The 18,847-nt window shown below is 45.6% G+C and overlaps 1 protein-coding gene across 6 annotated transcripts in view; it reads right to left on the bottom strand.

The window, feature by feature from the left end:
* Positions 1 to 18,847, bottom strand: part of BOC (BOC cell adhesion associated, oncogene regulated) — a 68,376-nt gene that overhangs the window by 34,065 nt on the left and 15,464 nt on the right. The window lies entirely within an intron of this gene.

Raw genomic sequence — 18,847 nt, forward strand, 5'->3', positions numbered from 1 at the left:
TGGACTGAAACCCAGAGGCTGGGCTCATTTCAAAGCTCTGTGCTTTTGACCACAAAAGTAGCCTTTTCACATTTTTTCTATCAGCACCCTGCTTTGCACTCGGCACTTAACAGAGCTGGAACAGGGTGATGTGGAACAGTGAGGATTTTTCACTGTGATTTGTGGGGGAAAAGTTCATGAACATGTTTATAAACCAACACCAAAAAGCAAACATTTGGTGTCTTCTCAGTTTTCGAGAGGATTGTTGTAATTCCCTACTTTTCCCTAAAGATATAATGTATTTATCTAAAACAGTGCATGAATTACTAATTATAGGATTTTAGGGAACTTGCTTGTTCATGACGCGCTTCAGTTACCCCAGTTCCTTAAGGAGGTTGCTGACACCTGTTCCTTCCCTGCCTTGTGAGAGGAAGGAAAGAGGAGTGGGGACAGGAGGGGACAGGAGGGGAGAAGAGGAGAGGAGAGAAGAAAAAGGGGGAGGCAGCGATGGAGGGAGTCAGGCAGGGAGGCAAAAAACTACAAAGTAATAAAGGGCAAAAAGAAGACAAGCAGACAGAGGAACAAGAGGGCTGTTTCTTATCTGAGCACAGGGTGGCTACAGAGGTGTTTGGGTTGTAAAGTTGACAAAGGTTTTACTGAGGAAATTTAGCCTAGACCCCCTCCTGCTTAACGAGGACCAGCCAAACAATTCCCGTTACTTCTGCACCCTTGGTAATTTATACGGTTCCAAATGGAAACCGACCCCACAACTCCTGCCAGCCACCATCGTGCTTTTAAAAGCAACAAGGAAAAAAGAATGTAGCTGGAGAGGGAGAGGGAGTAAGAAGAAGCAGGTATCCAAAGAGGGCAAAAGGGGTTAACTCACTAATCCCCACAGTGGGTTCTAGGCAGGTGCCATCTAAAGACGCCAAAAGAGGACACATGGGGTCTCATTCACAGAAAGAAGGGTGACAGGGATAGGAGATCCCTGCAGCTATGATGTACCTTATTAGCAGCTGGGGAAACTGCCCCACTTCCTGGACCAAGTTACCTAGTGACTTGGTCTAGAAAGATAATTCCAAAGATAAAGTTTCGAGAGCTTTGTTTTAATGATTAAAAAAAAAACACAGCTAAACCTTAATTGGAATACCTAACTGCACTGTAACTTTGTCCCACTGTGAAAGGAACAAGGTACAATTTCAAAGTTGGGTGAACAGAACTCTGAAAAAGCTGTTATTTTTCTGGATCATGCCAAGTATGTCTCACTCCTTATTTTTTATGCATTTTCTCAGAAAAAGAGGAGAGATTGGGAAAAATAAATCCAAAGCAGAGAAGGGAAAATGGATTCTTGACATGAATTACTCATTCACGCTTAGGTACGTGCTATTTTTAATGGTTTTGGAAATGAAAAACAAAAATGTGTCTGAGGAGTTTAACTGCTGACATACATGTTCCCACTGAAATAATCTCCAAGCAGACGTTTCTGAAACTTTCCAAAAACAACAACAACAGATTATACGCTTCTGGGGTTGAGACCGAGCAGGAGAAATTACAGCCTTGGAGTATTTATTTTGCGAGAAAATTACAAACAACTGAGAGTCGATCATCAGTAGGAGGCCAGCTCCACCCTCTCCTGAGCTGGTTGGCTGGAGCACAGCAGGCCACCCGCAGCCCTGGCACCAGGTGCCTGCAGCGCTGCAGGGAGGGAGCCTCCGTGGTCGGGAGCACAAACATCCTTTGGATGTCCCGTGACCAACAGCAAGGTGAGCTGTGCAGGAGAGCATGTGGTCTGGCAGGTAGCACAGGGACTCTCTAAAATGCATTTTTCAGTGACAAGAATGAGATCTGACAAAGGTTTTGTTCCATTGGTATGAAAAAAAAATATTGCTGATCCCAAATTACCTTTTTGTAGGTTTCCAGTTCTGTAGAGTAAGATTCACATTTCCCAATCCTGCACATAAGACTCGCATTGTGGGAAATTTTGGGGAAACAAGGAGTTTAATTCTCAGAGGGCTGAATATGTGAATTGAGATAGATTTAGGAGGATTTAAGAAAGAAAGTTCATTTTTGCTTATGAAGTTGCAGTTTTACCCAGGAAGGACATCAGAGAAAATTAGAGTAATACCTCACAGATATTGGGTGTTAAAGATGAGGAAAGCAAGGTGTAGAAAGGCTAAGTGATTTGCAGAAAGCCTCCCAGCTAATTAAGAAGAGAGATGTAGGGCTACAAGCCAGGTTTTCTGACTCCTAGTCCAGTGCTCTTTCCACTAACCTGACTGCCTCTCAACAAATTGTTTCTGAGGTCATATTAACCAACTGTTTAGAGCTACTTTTAGAACTAAATTTAGAATGTTTTTAAATTTACTTCTTATGCATAAAAAATGTTACCTGGATCATAATCTGTAACACTCACTTTCTATGTGGTCACTGTCCTTTCACCATTTACATCCTAAACTAGAATAATCTCTTACTATTCTTCACATAAATCCCTTCAATATAATTTTCTGCATTTATGAAAATGCTCTATATTTGCACTGTCTAAAACATTAGGTAGCCTCTAGCCATTTGTGGCTATTAAATACTTAAAGTGTGGCTAATGTGACTGAAGAATTGTATTTTTAACTTCAGTGTAGTCATACAGGGCTAGTGGTTACCACATTGAGCCATACAGTTCTAGACTAACACCTGGAACATCTACTCAGATCACTCCCTGATGTCAAGCAGGGGAGAGTAACAATTCTTCAGTATGAGCCATGCTCTAGCCAGCTTCTAAATATGTTTCCAGCTTATTCCTTATCCAAAGTTTGTGTGTCTTCTATTAAAAATTTATGTGTATTGTGATTTTTAAGTTATTGGGAGGAAAAAATATTACTGTGGTCTACCTACACATATAAAACAGCATGCAGTGCACTGTACTAGAAGATGGATCAGTCCTGAGGAGCTTAAAACAGCTTGGGATGTAAGTTCAGCTAGTGTTTAGCAAATATCCATAAACTCCTCATTTCCCAGCCTCCTCTGCAGTTAGCTCAGGCCATGTGACTAGCACTGGCCAATGAGATGCAAGGAACATGTCCTGCTGGGCCAAGGCAGTTAGGAGCTAGAGAAACAGAAAGCTGCTTCCATCTCTCCCTTCTGCAGTCCCAGTGACCACATGTCACCACATGTCATGTGTTTCTGAAGGCATAGCTACAAGATGGAAGATAGCCACACATTCTGTGACAGGAGAAGAAATAAATCTTTGTTGCACAAACCCACTGAAATGTGGGGATTCTTCTTATATAACAACTTTGGCATCCTTTACTCTGAAACCTTAGCTGATCACCAATTCAGTCACGAAAGGGGAACAGCAAAGAGCAGAGGGAGGAGAGGGTTTGCAATTTTGGGTCTTCAGAGAAGGTTTTCTGGATATGGGGTTTGAAACTGGGCCTTCTGGGATGTGCATATGGAGAGACTGAGGACACTTTGAGGAGGATGAGTCTGACTTGGTGGCAAAGGTCTGTCCCAGGAGGGGTGCATCAAGCCATCTGGCTGTCACAGAGGGCTTATCTTGAGCAGTGGTCTCCAAACTTTTCTGATATTGGTCCCTTATGAGGAAAATATTCTGGGTAAGTATCTCTAATACATGCATGTCTATTTATAAGTTAAACGTATGTTCCACCAAATTAAATTCTAAAAAAAAATGCAGGTAAAAGTGAAACCATATTTTAAGGACTTGTTCATCATGATTGTTTTATAATATCATTAAGCTAATACCTTAAGACAGAAAGCCTATTTAGAAGTCACCCTTTTGTAAGAGTTAATTTAGTTAAACCTAAGTAATATAGTATACAAATCCACTTAATAGAGAACAGAAAACTGGAGGAATGAATGAAGAAGCAAGTGAGGTGCCCACCTCCAAGCCCTCCACACAGTGGCGAGGTCTTGGTGGTGGTGTGACATGTCACTGCCTGACATACAGACAAAAAGGCACCACTGTAATCTTGGTATTAAATATTAGGAAAGCTGAATTTCTTTCCTATTCCCCTAAGTAGAAATAAACCTTAAGAGAATCTGTATTAATTTATTAATTTCTTCCAGTGCACCAGTGGAATTTCTTATATTTTCCCTTTGGAGCTTGTACTCCACAGTGGAGACTATTCTACAAGAATGAGAAAAGGCAAGGTAGGAAATTGAGATTTGGTCCTGCTGAGGATGACACCACAGCACCTGTCTTATCTGAGGGTTTCAGCCCCAGGTACGTTCACTATGGACTTAGTGAGACTGAGAAATAACAATGGAACATTCTTGGAGTAAAAGGGTTTATACCCAGCTTTACTCTCAGGCGGTAGGTCAAACACTAGACTCACGTCTGCATCCAGCAGTCTGCAGGTCTGTAATCCACCTCCGTCTCTGCCTCCACCCAGAGCACTGGGCAGAGCTCTTTGTACAGTGGCTCAGTCAGTAATAGTTTATTGCCTAGGGTGTGGAAGCATTAGCCTAGTAATTGGCCAATTACATCATCAAGTAGTTTAGGGTCAGGTGAGGATCCTGGCCATAGGAACTTCCATTCTCTCCACACCACCATAGACAAAGGGGAGCTAATGATGGTTTTTGAGATAGGTCTATGTAATCCAAGTGGCATTTTAGGGAGATTAGCAAAACCTGGGCTCCTCACTCACCCTGAACCCCCAAATTTACAACCAACTGCTAGCCAGCATGGACAGAGCCTATTTCCACTCAGGCAGGTGGACCCCTTTGCCATCCAGGCATGGGAGGAGGAGTCTGGACCCGGCATCCTGGCTCTGGGAACCCCACCTCCCCTGCCCTCCCCAGAGAGAAGCCACCTCTGCCTTCTGAGTGAAAAAAAGTTCTGGTCTCTGGATTTGCCCACTGGGCAGATACAACCCTCTCCTACCTCCACCACTGGAGGAAAAAGTTACTGGGGAGTCCCGTTTGTTTGTCACACATACCCCTTCCTGAAAATGGCCTCATCTCTTTAAAGAGATATTTTATTTTAATCGACCCATAAAGAGAGAGAAGGGAAGAAAACATAAACCTTACTGCTAAACTGGAAAAAAGAAGAGAGAAAAAGAAAACCACTTCCTTTCTTCTGCATTCCCATCTCATTCCCCCACCCCTGTTCCATATAAATTCAACTTGACAACCCTGCTAATTGGATAAATGCAGCTCCCCACACTCCTAGAAGGCCATTCCCTTTTCTTTTTTTTTTGTTTTTGGAGGGCTCAAAACAGGGTGATTGTGCTGTTCTTTAACAGGAATTCCATCTGCTTTATTTCTCTCTCTCCATTCACCACTCCTCTTGAATATTTATGAAGCCTTCCCTCCTGCCTCCCCTCTCCACCCCACCTCCGCTGGTCTGCCTCCCCCAACCTCCCTCACCCTGCTCTGCCTCCAGCCTCCTCTCCCTCTCTCAGAGCCAGACAAAAACTGTCCAACAAATGCCTCCCACCCCAGCCTTCCCCCCTCCCCCGCTTTAGATAAACACAGGCAGTGCCAAGTGTGAGGAGTAGGGGGGAGGCGGGAAGGGGGTTCAACTGCCAGTCAAGCCCCTGGCCTTCAATGAGGCCCTGGGGCCCACCCTAATCTGCTGCATGCTTGCCATATGGGGGCTGGGTTGCCCCGGGAAACACTAACAGGCAGAACGGAGCTTAATAGAGTCCATATTCATTGTGATGCAGTGAGATAGCTCAAGGCACCACTGCCCCTTCAGACCAGTTTCATTCTTCTGTTTCCCTCTTTCTTTCTGTTTTTCCTCCCTTTTTCTCTCTTTCTTCCTTTCAAAGGGACTGGGTCCCCATAGAGCTCTCACCTGGAGAGGGCTGGGCTGGCTGAAATGCTGGACTTTGGGACTCAGAGTGAGGAAGGTGATGGTGGTCTTAAGTGGGGTTGGAGGTGGTGGGGAGAGGTGAGAAGTGGGAGCCCCCGGGGAAAGCAGAGTTGGAGAGGGGTGTGGTCTTGTCCAAGCAGATGTGCGCAGGTTGAGTCTGGGCTCTGGTGTGAGAGTGGGATGAGTGCGTGTGGGCCATTAGGGCCTTAATCAGCCCTCAATGCCTAGGTCTCCCACCTAGGACCCCCTGGCCCCATGGCCAATCTCAGTCAATTTAAGGTCATTAAAGCCAGAGACATCCACCTCCCCGAGGTGTCAGGCCTGTGGCCGATTCCCAGCTCCCACAGTTTCTTGAAATGTTGCAGGGTGACAATGGGGTGAAACCACTTGGTAAGACCCACCAGCCTGCCAAGTGAAGCCAGTTCCTCCTCTGGCTGGTCTGTGTCGAGGAAGAAGTGACAGCTGGGGTCTGCCACAGACAGTTAAGGCAAATGGCCCTCTGCTCAGAGGGAGTAGGCTCTCTAGCAGATGAAGCCTTGTAAGTGTATCTGCTGGAAGTGAGACTCGGGGCTCCCTGAGGACAGACGTGATCTTTCCCCAGGGCCTAAAAAGCAAGGAGGGCACACCACAGGAACACAGTACATTTCTCCCAACTTCTTAGAAAAAATAATCGACATGCAAAAGAGGTCCTCAAAGAATCTATTTCATAAGTAGTGAAACATAAAGCTATTCTGTGTAAATTCAAGATAGAAAATACAAGCTAAGAAAAACTATAAAAAACTTTCACATATTCTCCTACAGTTGAAACTTTAATCCCATGGTGTCTGGCACATAGGAAGAGTTCAATACATTGTTTCTGAGTGAGTGAATCATATATTTGCTCCTGTAGTTTTACTATTGCTGACTAAGAACTTGAAACCCTTTACCCAATGGACAACACAGTCAGAGGTCAGGTGGGTGACAATGGCTTTAACAAGAAGCAAAATGCTCCTGGTGGAAATGCAGCAGTGGCCCTGCCGACATGGAGATGCCAGTCCCTCACACGGGGGCTTTGGTCATCCAACGCCAGTCAGGCGGGCTGTCAGAGGGGACTGCGCAAACCGAGGCAGGACTGCTTATTGCGGTTTGTTTTCTGCCTTCCAAACTTGATATATTCTACTTTCCCTCCTCTTATCCCATAAGATGCATCATGAATCTGTGGTTTTCTCAAGTCAATCCAGGGGGAACTGACTGTAGGAAGAAAGTATAGGAAAATTCTCAATTTTGTTTTTTGGCTACTATTTTCTATCTTGATTCTAAGGCCCTGTATCCCACCAGTCCTGCAGGGTATGGTACAGTGGATATTTCAAGAACCAGGGCCAATTTTAATTCCTGGCTCTAGAACCTAAATAGCATTTGGTTATCCAAAATGCTACCCAGAAGCCAGTCTCAGCATCATATCCATTTCCATCCTTTTAGGGACCCAAGAGGCAGTAATACCTCCTTCCTCCTGTGGACGCTAGCCCAGAGTATGCAGAAACACAACGCGGCAGGGCCATTCAGGACTGAGGGCACTGACCCGCTCTACAGGAGAGGCCTTGCCCTGTGGACTTGCTCTTTTTCTAGGCAGTCCTAGTGCCTGTTGTTCTGTCCTCAGCACACTGCATGTATCACTGAGGAGGCCTCCACAAAGGAGCAAGCAGGGACACCTTGGGCTCCCCGGCAGTCAGGCCTGTGTACTCGGGGAGCTCAGGAGAACAGCCAGACTCAGCCCAGCCTTCCCTGCGATGAGCACTGGGTCAGCTATCTCACCAGCCACGTGCATTTGTACTGAGAGCCAAAATGGCCAACTGGTAAGGAACGCAGGCACAGCTTTCTGGTCTAGGCCAAATACTTGCTTTTCATTTGGCTGCTCATAGGCTGTCTGCTAATGACCTGCTTACACGAACATTACTCAAACTCACCTATGCCTCCCATCTAACCATGTAAAGACTCACCATCCACTTAGCTGCCCCACTTTGGACTCAGCCTAGTTTCCTGGCTCTGCCCAGTTCTTCCCCAAGCTCTGATCAATCATACGGACTCGAACACTGGCATGAGCAGCCACAGAAACACAACGCAATGGAAATAGGATGCGAGCCATTGTGTCATTTTCAGTGTTCTTGTACTCACAATCAAAACACATGTGAAAGTAATTTCAATCTTTAAACACAATATATATCCAAGATATTATCATATCAACATATAATCAATATAAAACTTATTAACGGGGATTTGTATTTGTTTTATACTAAGCCTTCCAAATCTAATGCATATTTTTTATTGTTTTATACTAAGCCTTCCAAATATAATGTGTATTTTTTTATTGACTACACCTCTGAAATTTAGATGAGCCACATTTCAGAGGCCCAATAATTGCATGTGTTATGAGGTCTAGAGCTCTCAAACCAGCCCCCTGATGCTCACCTCTCCCTGTCTAATCAGTAATCCACCTTACCACCCACCTTCTTCCTAGGCTATCAAGCCCAACCAAGCAGGAAAGATGATACATGAGCAGCTACCATACATTCACCAAGTGCCTCCCATAGGCCTTCTCCATAATTCATCTATCCATAATACTTAATTCATCTAATTTGATGTAATTCTCACAATGGCCCTGTCCTTTAGGTAGGCATATGATCAATCTATTTTATAAATGAGGAATTTAAAACTGAGTGTTGAATGTTTTGTCCAAGATCACACAGATGGTAAATCACAGAATCAGGATTCGAACCAGGTCTGCCTGACTCTAAAACCCTTGTTTTTGTTTTTGTTTTTTATTGGAATATACTTGATATACAGTGTTACATTAGTTTCAGGTATATAACATAGTGATTTGACAATTAAATACATTACAAAGTGCTCGCCACCATAGGCATGGTTACTCTCTGAACCTTGGTTCTTTATATTCTATCATACTGCTTTAATTATGGCATAATAATTGATGGACTATTATGCAGCCATTAAAAGTGATAATTATAAATATCAATCAACAACATGAAAAATGTTTAAAAGATGTTAAGGGGAAAAAAAACATTGATTTTATTATGTAAAAAGCATGCAGGCAGTTTGGTGAGGCCTGGAAGGCAATCTCAAAGAGACAAAAGCAGCTAATGTGAAAATATGAAGAAATTATGAGTGATTTTATTCCCCTTTTGAGAACAGGTAAAAACAAATCAACAGATGAACTAACAGACCCACTTTGACAGCTCCCCAACTGAGCATACTAAGTAACATTCAGACCCCTTCACACAGCCTCACAGGGCTTCACGACTGGGTGGCAGTCAACTTGTCACATGTCTTCTTCCCACAAACCCTAAATTCTGGTCAAGCCGCATTTTCACATGCTCTTCCTTCCACCAAAACCATCTTCCGCTTATCCCTTCATTCCATCAGAGGAACTCTTAATTGTCCTTCAAACTTACCTCAAACATCCCCACATGATGCCCCCAGTGACTATTCCTCACCCCAATTTCCATAGCGCTTTGCACCCCTATTATAACTTTCCACGTTGGATTTGATCATGTGTCTGTCTATAATGTGCCTCTTATCTCTTCCCTCTGACCCAATACTATATAAACTTCCCAAAGGCAAGGATGTGTCAAATTTACCCAGAAAAGCCTTGGCACATTATAGGGGCTCAGTCAGCGTTTGCTGAATTGAAGGGTTTGTTCAGATCAGGAATTTGGGATTGAGAAGGAATGTTAATCTGACTCACAGATATATACGAGAGATGCATAGAGAGAAATACACTGTTACTAAGGGTGGAACCAAGGGATTTTCTAGAGGGAAATAATTGAACTATGGCCTTTATTTTTCAACTCCAAGTGGCCCTTAAATCAGTGTAGGCAGCCCTGGAGGGCAGGGCCAAGCTGCCTGATAGAAATCAGAGCCCCTGAAGATGCTCTTATGGTTTGGGGTTTCATTCAAGGACCTTTGTTTTCCTTTCGATCTCTTCTTCCAAAACAAACACCCAACTAAGTTTGAGACTTCTGGCTTCCGGCAGCCACTGAACTGCAAAGAATCTAACCTAGGAGGATACCGTGATTGGGTGTCATATAGCCAGCTCAGTTTGGCCCTGAGCCTGAGGCCAGGGTGAGAGGAGGCAGGCAGAGAGGAATGGGCGAAGAAGAAGTAAGAAAGCTGTCGAGGCAGGAAAAAAGGGGTGGGTTCAGGCCTGGGAGAGGGAGGAGGGAGGAGAGCCAAGAGGTGGAAAGGCAACTAACTACATTTGCGGAGCCCCTACTATCCTCCAGGCCCAGTGCAGGGGGCTCCAGACATGGCCGCTTTTAATCTTCACAATGCAGGGAGTGTTACTGTCCCTACTTTACAGATGGGGAGAGAAGTTACCAAAACCTGTTTTCATGCTTTATCATGTATTTTAGGAGTCATCTCAATTTTTTTTTTATAGAATAGCTTCTCTACTAAGTGACAGTGATGGAACTCAGCAGGATCAGGATCAGGTACCAAGGAACAATGAGCTTTGGGTTTGGATATGAGCTCTGCTACTTCTACACTTGGTAGAAGGCAGTTTAGGGTGAATTAATCTCAGAACGTCAATTAACTCTGTGAAAAAGGAGGATAACATGCGTGTTGCTGAGCTGCTATAAAGAGTAGTGAGAATACTCGTGAGAGCAGCCTGGCACATAGGGATAGTGCAATAACATGGGGAGACAGGTGTCAGAAAACTTTGCTACTGAAAGCCATTCCCTGGAAGTCTAATTTTATACAGTGGCATTGCCACCTACTGGGCTTTTAATGTCCTTTAAGACTTGAAGACGTGTTGCATTTAATAACTCCAGAAACATGATATCTCTTTGCTTCGGGTTGCTTATAAACTGTACAAAATTAATCAATGCTCTGATTTTACTGCCCTACACACATGCATCACAAATTCAGGAAGTATTCTTTGTTAACAAAAAAACTGTCACACCTACATTTTATAGTGTTCTACAGAACCTCACCATAGGCCTGTGGAACAGGAAATCCATGGAGAGTGCTGTAGTGTTCCCAAGTTTGTGGTTAAAACTAGTTTCTACTTCCTAATCTCCACCCAACGCTTGTCAACATTTATATCACTTAAGCTAATAACCTCCGCCCACCACCTCCTCCCCTCCCCTGCTTATGCCCTCTGTCTGCACTCTTGATAATGATAATGATCGTAATTTCTCCACAGTGTCTCTACTTGTTCAGAGAGAAAGAGGAAAAGATCCCTATCAGACAGTCTGTCATTTGGCACAAGAATTTCTGGAGAAGTGTTTACAGAAAAGAAAACAAACCCCAATCCCTCTCTGAGCCCCACTCCCAGCCCCTCATCAGCAAATGCTCAAAGCAACAAAATAACCTGCTCTTTTCCCACCTACTTGTTTCTGCTTACAGCCTATGGCCAGGGCTCTATCCACACAAATAAACAATTAAGTGAAATGGTAACACAGTAACCAGACAGGAGATAGGCTCATCTACTTCCAAGCCTTCTGGTGCTCACAGCTGACAAATGATCCAAAGTCAGAGGCGCTGATTAGAGCCCAGGTAGACAGCTGGCAAGGATAAGAGCGAAGCCCTCCCAGGACCAGAACAGCCCTCAGAGCAGATCTTAAGAGCTGTCAGTCCTCTCAGGACAAGGGACAAATGATCCCACTCAACAAGTGATTAGTGTGTAAACACACCCTTTACTACTCACCACGAGCAGGCTCGGGGAAGGCTGCAACACTCACTGATTCCACCCGAAGTACCCACTGAAGGCACGGTGGGTTGGGGGAGCCCCCAGAAGAATAGGATGGATTATGTCTGGAAATACACTAGAGAGCAAGCAATGCTCAGTCTGCGACAGACAGTCCCAGAAAAGGCATTTTCCCCAAAGCATCCACAGAGGTAACCTGATTGGCTTCGAAGTGGAATAGGATGACAAAGGGCATTCTGTTCAGTGTTCATGTGGAGGAGGGCACGTAGAAGACCCGGCAACCCTGAAGCCACTCCTGATGAGAGTGCAGGTCTCTGGGGGTGGGCTGGGGCAGAATTAGGTGGGTTCAGCAAACCCACACCTAGTGCCCAGTAGGTGCCACACACTGGTGGTGAGCAGAGGCACGTGGAGGAAAACAGGGCACAGCTTCCCACCAGAGGCCCTGGATCCCAGTCAACATTCAGCTTTGACGATGTCTTTCTACTAAATCAAAATCAAAATCAAAATGTATCATGGCCTCAGGGAACGATAAAACACAAACTGTCGATTTTACTAAGTCTTGACAAGGAACCAGAAGTGCTAGCACAGGTAGTGGGAGGATGACGGAAGAAATGTGTCACATACTTGAGCGCATGTGCACACCCACACATGCACACTCAGGCCCTGCTCAGCACAGAAGGTCAGTCCTCCAACAGCACCTTTCACAAGTCCTAAGATAATTCCCCTTCCTATCATCCATGCTCATTGCTGGCAGAGCCCTGGAAGATTCCTCAGGGTCTATCAGTTAAGGTGGGAAGAGGGCTTATGGCTAAGCGAGGCCTATGGGACTCTCTTAAAGCTCTGCTTCATCCTGGTCACTTTGCACACTGTATTACAACCTACTTGTTTATAGGTCTCTCTTCTGCACACTTAATAGGTACACAATGAATGTGTGCTAAGCTATAAAGACGCCCCTCCAAGATCTTTTCCAAGCCTAACTCTGTCTGGTCCTTGGCACTGAGATCTGATGAGCCCCAGTAGTACTCGCGCTGCAAGTGAAGCTTGAGCTGGGGATGGTGGCGTGGATGTCTGATACCTCTGGTCCTCGTCCTGTCTCCCTCCGGGATTTGGCTTGGAGCCCGCCGCAGATTTTATTGAGTGGGGAAGGCTGGCAGGCCACTGGCCCTGTTATTAGCAGCCAAGCATGAGGGCAGTGGGGTGGGCTCACCAAGGAGGAGATGGGGAAGGAAAACATGAAGAGAAGCAGGCGCCCGAGGAAACGTGCTTATGTTCGACAGCGGCTCCCTGGCACCCAGTCTGGTTAACCATCCTGCTCTGGTGCCCTTAGAGCCCTGCGCTGTCCCTGTGACCAGCACACTGTTACAGTCTGCCTGACTGCTGGAACAATGGCTTCAGGGGTCAGGAATGGCCACCTCCTTCACAAGGGCATCATCCATGTCCCACAGGTTCTAGGCCTCCAGAAATGCCTGTTGTGTTAACGAATACCAACCCAAGGCATGAAGGTGAGTGGGAACAACGGCAGAGAGAACTGCAGTCACAGCGTCAAGGAGGGGGAGAAGGAGAAGCTGGGCATTGAGGCAGCTTTGGGGACTGAAAAAACATGCCTTGGATTTACTGTTAGGTAACGTAATTAGCACCAATTCCAATTAGGCTGTCACCTGCACTCCTTTTCTGCCCCTTCTTCATGGTGAGTAAGCAGCCGGCAGCAGGAGGCCCACGTCCACAGCCCTCCCTCCGTGTGACTCAGCCTGGTTTCAGGCTCTGTGACTCAGAATGAATGAGGGTCAGACTGCTGCTGCTTGGCCTGTCTCATTCCGGGGCTGATTCAAGCAAATGCCACGCAAAACCAGCCTCAACCCAACACACTGACACACACAAACCCTCCCAACCCCGTATAGGCTCCTGCATGCTGGCAGGAAATGTGAAGCATTCAAATAAAAAGCTAAGCCTTGGGGTAATATGGCTGAACTGCTAAAGTCAGGCCAAGATGGGAGAGCAGATGCCACCCCTCTTTAGTCGATATCTGACCGCCCTGTGACAGGAGCATGTCTCTCACAGACTTGCCTGTGAACAAGAAACCCTTACCCTGAACTTAGGAGCAGCCACATGCTCACAGGACAGTAACATCTTTCTCACTGGGATGCTGAAGAGTAAACAGATTACACTAGTAAATCACCTACAAGAAGGACTACAAAGTAGTTCAATAAATACCAGCAACTTACTAAATATGAGTAACACCTTCTAGGGTTACTTGCAGGAATATTTTCATTAGTCTAATCCCTGTTGCAGACTTTTCTGTAGTATTTCAACAAACGAGGTTTAAGAATACGTAGTATTTCAGGAGCCTACCACCCCCACCAGGGTTTTCCAGGCACCCTGCTCTGGGCATGTGCACTCACTACCTCTAAGGCGCAGGCATGCACACACACACACACACGTGTATTCACACAGCAATAACCCTAGCTCCAGTTGGTAAGTATGCCTTAGTCATGACAGTTTACTTTCTTTCCCACCTGACCTCATACAAACCCACTTTTTTCACCACCTCCCTGACCCCCAAATACATACATTCAGTCCCCACCCCACCCACAGTCTTTCTCAATTGCAAAGCTCTTTTAAACCACCTAAAACTTAAAATAAATACCACTTTGGAAACCTGAAGCATACTCTAGTCGGTCTGTCAGTCCTGCCTCCTGCGGGAAGTCTGGAGCCCCATCCCATCAGCCCTCAGTAGCTTGTGAAGCCTAGTAGCCTCCATGAGAGGCTGGCACATGCAGAGAAAACAAACACATGGACTCTTGCCAGCTGGGTCAGGCACCACTATTTATAGCAGTAGCAAAGTGTGGGGAAGTGGAGAGGCATGATGAAGGGTCAGGAGCAGAAGGAGTGGGGATTCTAGCCTCCTGCCTCGGGCTCCCCCAGTTGTAAAGAGAATTAGCTGCTGAAGTGCTGCCATTCCAGGTGCCGGCCATCCTGGTATGACTAACACCATCACTATGCGGGGGGGAAACTGAAAGTCTGAGGACAGAGCTTGCTGTCTTGCTCACAACTGTATCCTCAGCATTTACCACAGTGCTTGGCACATAGTAAGTGCACAGTAAGTATTTGCTAATTAAATGAACAGATGAGCTTTTTTCTTCCTGCCTATCCAACAAGATTACAGATGGAGGAGGGGGAATAGGTGGAGGGGAGGTTAGTGAGGAATGCCTAAAACAAGGCTTCTAAAAACCTACTGGATGTTAATGTGCTGGAAAAATAACTGTGGGAAATGCTATGTTAAGAAAAGCCAATTAGGTTTCTTTACTGCAGGCCTTTTCAGAACCTTTAGCATGCTATTATGCATTATGAATCACCAAGAGGGGGAGTATACACCGAAGCCTGAATCACAGGCCTGGACTTATTTGACCATACTACTTTTTTTTCTCAGAGTACCATACTGAGGAGAATTTCATCAAATACACTTTGGGAAATGTTGTTAGCCTAAGAGGTTCCTGGAGAATAACCCAAAAGCATCTTGTAAAATAGCATGATCCCATTTTTGTGATTAAAAAAAAATCACAGATGAATATATGATGTACAGTTATTTGAATGTCATAGGAAAAAGTCAAGAGACACTTAATGTTGACATTAGTTATCTCTGAAGATTAGGGAGTTTGCACTTTTTACATTAAACACTTCAGAAATATTCAAAGTGGGTATGTAGTTATAATTTTTGTAATTACAAAGCCAAATTTGAAAAAAAGCTATCCCCAAATATCATCATGTCATTACTGATATCTTATCTTCCCCATAGGCCTGGGGGCCTCATTTCTCTGAGCCATAAAATGTAGCTTTTTCTCCTTTATTACATCTAAAGAGTTTCCTGTGCCAGCCTTCAACTACTTTGACTTGTAAAGAACACTTCCCCTAATTCCAGGATTCTGTTCCTTCCACACAGTGTGGACAAGTGTTTTGGGAAAAATTAAAACACATTTAATGTTCTCTTAACCTTTACAGGTCTGAGATGACTTTGTTTAGTAAGTTGTATAATATACTCATCAAGTATTTAGCTTGCTGAAATGATCATGTTGGGCATATTAACATTTAAAGTGTACCTTTTTCTTGCTAAATTACTAATTTCCTAATTTAACTGATTGTAAATGTAGTTAAAAGTCATTGGGATTTAGTGAATGTAACATGCCAGGTTTTACAATATGAGATTAAGACAAATTTTTAGAATTGGAAGAAATAATCAATCTTAGTGTAAAACAAAAGTATTTGACCATTTGAGTTACTTGTGTGAGGCAATGTACATACATTATCTTGTCTAACCTCTAAACAAAGTGGGTAGTATTGTCATGCCCATTTTAGGGATGCAGCCATGGAGGCTTAGAGAGATTAAGCATCTTGCTCAAGTAAAGGACTCAAAGCCAGGCCAATCTGCTTCCCCTGCCTGCTAATCTTGGTGTCCTTGGTAGCTTGAAGCCAATATACAATAAAATGTTTTCCAAAAAAGAACTGAGAACGGCTGAAAAAAACCAGTCAGTCTGAATCAGTCATGCACCAGCCACCATGTTTTAGTAGGGATTGGTTTGGCAGGTTCCACACGGCACTCTGTGTTCTGCTCCTGAAGATGTGCTGTCCCTCACCCACCCAGAAGTCCTTGCCTGGATCCCATCCAGAGGTCGGTGGCAGTGCTTCAAGTCTGGATGTAAGTTACATGCACCAGCATTGAGAGACAATAAAATTCTTCCATTTCTTAATTTGGCCGCTGTCATCTTCCTTACTGTTTTTACGCAAGCAGCAGAGTTCCCAACTCTGGCTGCACAGAAGAATCCTCTGCGAAGACTAAAACACACCACTGCCTGGGCAGCACCTCAGACAAACTGAGAACCTCTAGAGGTGGAGCCGAGGCATGAGTATTTTCAAAACTCTTCCCTGGGAACTGTAATGTGCAGCCACGTTTGGGAACCATGGAGTGTCTCTGTCATGGATTTGAGGGTCATTTTGATTGAAGGATGTCTGCCAGAAATGCCCTAGTTGCTTGGGATGCTGTGGTTGGAAGGCAGAGTTTTGCATGAAGATGTTCCCTACTATTATTCTAAAGAAATTCTTGTAATTTTTAAAGCTGAAAAGTTTTTTTCGTACCACAAACTAAATATCTTAATATATTTTAAGGAAGAAGACATATTCCCAAAACTTTTCTCAGAATCTCCCAGATTTTTCTGGACTTTCTGATTCCTAGTTTTCTCCTTTTCACACAGAAATTAAAACCCAAGAGGAGGCCACCACTGCAAAGAGCACCTACTTTTGGGGGCCAAGACAGCCTCCACAGTAGCAAAGGAGACACTCACACAGGCCCCTGGGCCACAGGCACCCTGCCAGGCTGGGGCCACCACCACTTCTGGGGACAGAGAGGTTAGCAGGAGACAGGGAAGTTTTCCGATTATATGCACATTTTAGCACTTGCACATCAAAACCTGAAATGCCATCCATGATGCCTTAAAGCCAGAACAGTCTCCAGGGGCTCACAGACCACCAGGAAGTGGAACAGATATTGGCTATCAGGGGTCCCACATCCACTTAACACCAGATCAGCTAGAGGCTTTGGCTTCACTGCAACCTGCTTTTTGACCTCCCAAACGGGTTAACTGCTCGGTCTCTAGCTTCCAGCCTACCCAAAGGAGTCCATTTTCAGTTTGGTCCCTACAGGAGAGGAGACAGCTCCCCACCCCCACCTTAGAGAGTGCCCCAGCCCCTCCCCCTCCGCACCCCTCCCGCTCCAGGAATGAAGCTGCTGCTGCCCAACATATACCCAGACCGGTTTCATCTCCTTCCAAATCCATTTTGTGTCTTAACTTCTGCCAAGAATAAAAATTAAAACACTAACACACACATCATGTGTGTATGGGAGGGAAGGACAGGGCTGGAAAGTTTAAACTGAAAAAGACCAGGCGGGGAGGGGAGGTAGGTCACTGATGAAAGTCAGGGCCCAGAGATGCCCTGGGATTCATCGTGGGCCGTGGAACACCCTGGCTGAGGCCCCTGCTGGTTACTGGCAGCAGGTTGGAGCTGAAGGCAGTGTTTGCAGCATCTCCCTTGTGGTCCTCCAACACTCATTTCATACCCTTCAGCCCCTGACCCCTGGCCAGAGGGCAGAGAGCTGCTGAGCGCTGCAAGGGCCAGATGCAGACTCCCTTCCCCACACTTGGAGGAGCCCCATTCCTTGCCAACTGCAGAGTGAATAAAACAGTACTTAGAATGATATGCTGGTCCTGGTGGTGTGCGTGGCCTGTGTGCTGCTTGTGGCCACTTGGAAAAATGGGTCTAGAGCTGAAGCCTCTGTTCTCAGAACCCATCCCAACATACCCAGAGCCTGCGGATACACCTCTAATCCAGTTCTCTCCTTTGCAAGGGCAAAGTCAGGAGCCCCTGCACTCTAGAATGATCGCACCCTACCCTTCACCCACTCAGGATCCCCCAGAGTTCAGGTAGTTGCCTCTTACCTCTGAATCCCATCATTGCCCCCTTTTGGTGAACTGCTCATTACTTACACCTGTCCAGATGGGGCCCACCCTGAATCATGGAATCACTTGCTTGCCTTATAAGTCAATAAATGCTTACTGAACACTGGGTCAGGACTAGGCCCTCGAAATCCTGAGACAAAGCACGAGCCCTCTCTAAGAGCTCAGCTTTTGGAAGGGAGGAACACTGGAACATCTCAGGGCCCTGCAGAACAGCTGGAAACCAAACCCAGTGGCTTGGGCTGCTGTTCTCCTTTCCATGCCCCGGGAAGGGTGCTGGCAAGATGGGATTCCACACATCCTTTGGAAAGAGCAGTGCTGTGGCACCCATCCTTGTCCCATGTGGCACCAAAGCTCAGTAATGACAACAAATTAGTACGTGTAAAAACCCTTATGTTTGTCTTGATAGTTGTTGAATCTGGGTGATGGGTACATGGGGTCACGATACTATTCTTCCTGCTTTTATGTGTTTGAGTTTTTAAATAAACGTATAATAACAAAACTTGGTTTTTCAATTGGGTAACTAAGACAAGAGCCTCCCCAACCTTCCCAATCCTGCACCAACTTCCAGTCAATACCACCACCACCATCCCTCACCTACCGGTGTCCAGTCGGTTAGGGCAAAGAGCACTGACTGGAAGGTTTCAGCGAGTGCCCAGGTCCTGGCAGCAGGGAAACATACCCGATTTTTTACCTCCACAGGCTCCCCAGTGCTGGGTCAAAGAGGCAGCCCTGGCCCTGACAGGGTAGCTGGTCGCAGTTAGAGAGACCCTGAGAAGCCTATCTCCCTGGCTCTCTGGTGCAGGGACCCAGAGCTAGCCGGCTTTCCCCCATGCCCTC

Source organism: Manis javanica, chromosome 3 (genome assembly GCF_040802235.1).
Source record: "Manis javanica isolate MJ-LG chromosome 3, MJ_LKY, whole genome shotgun sequence".
NCBI lineage: Eukaryota > Metazoa > Chordata > Mammalia > Pholidota > Manidae > Manis > Manis javanica.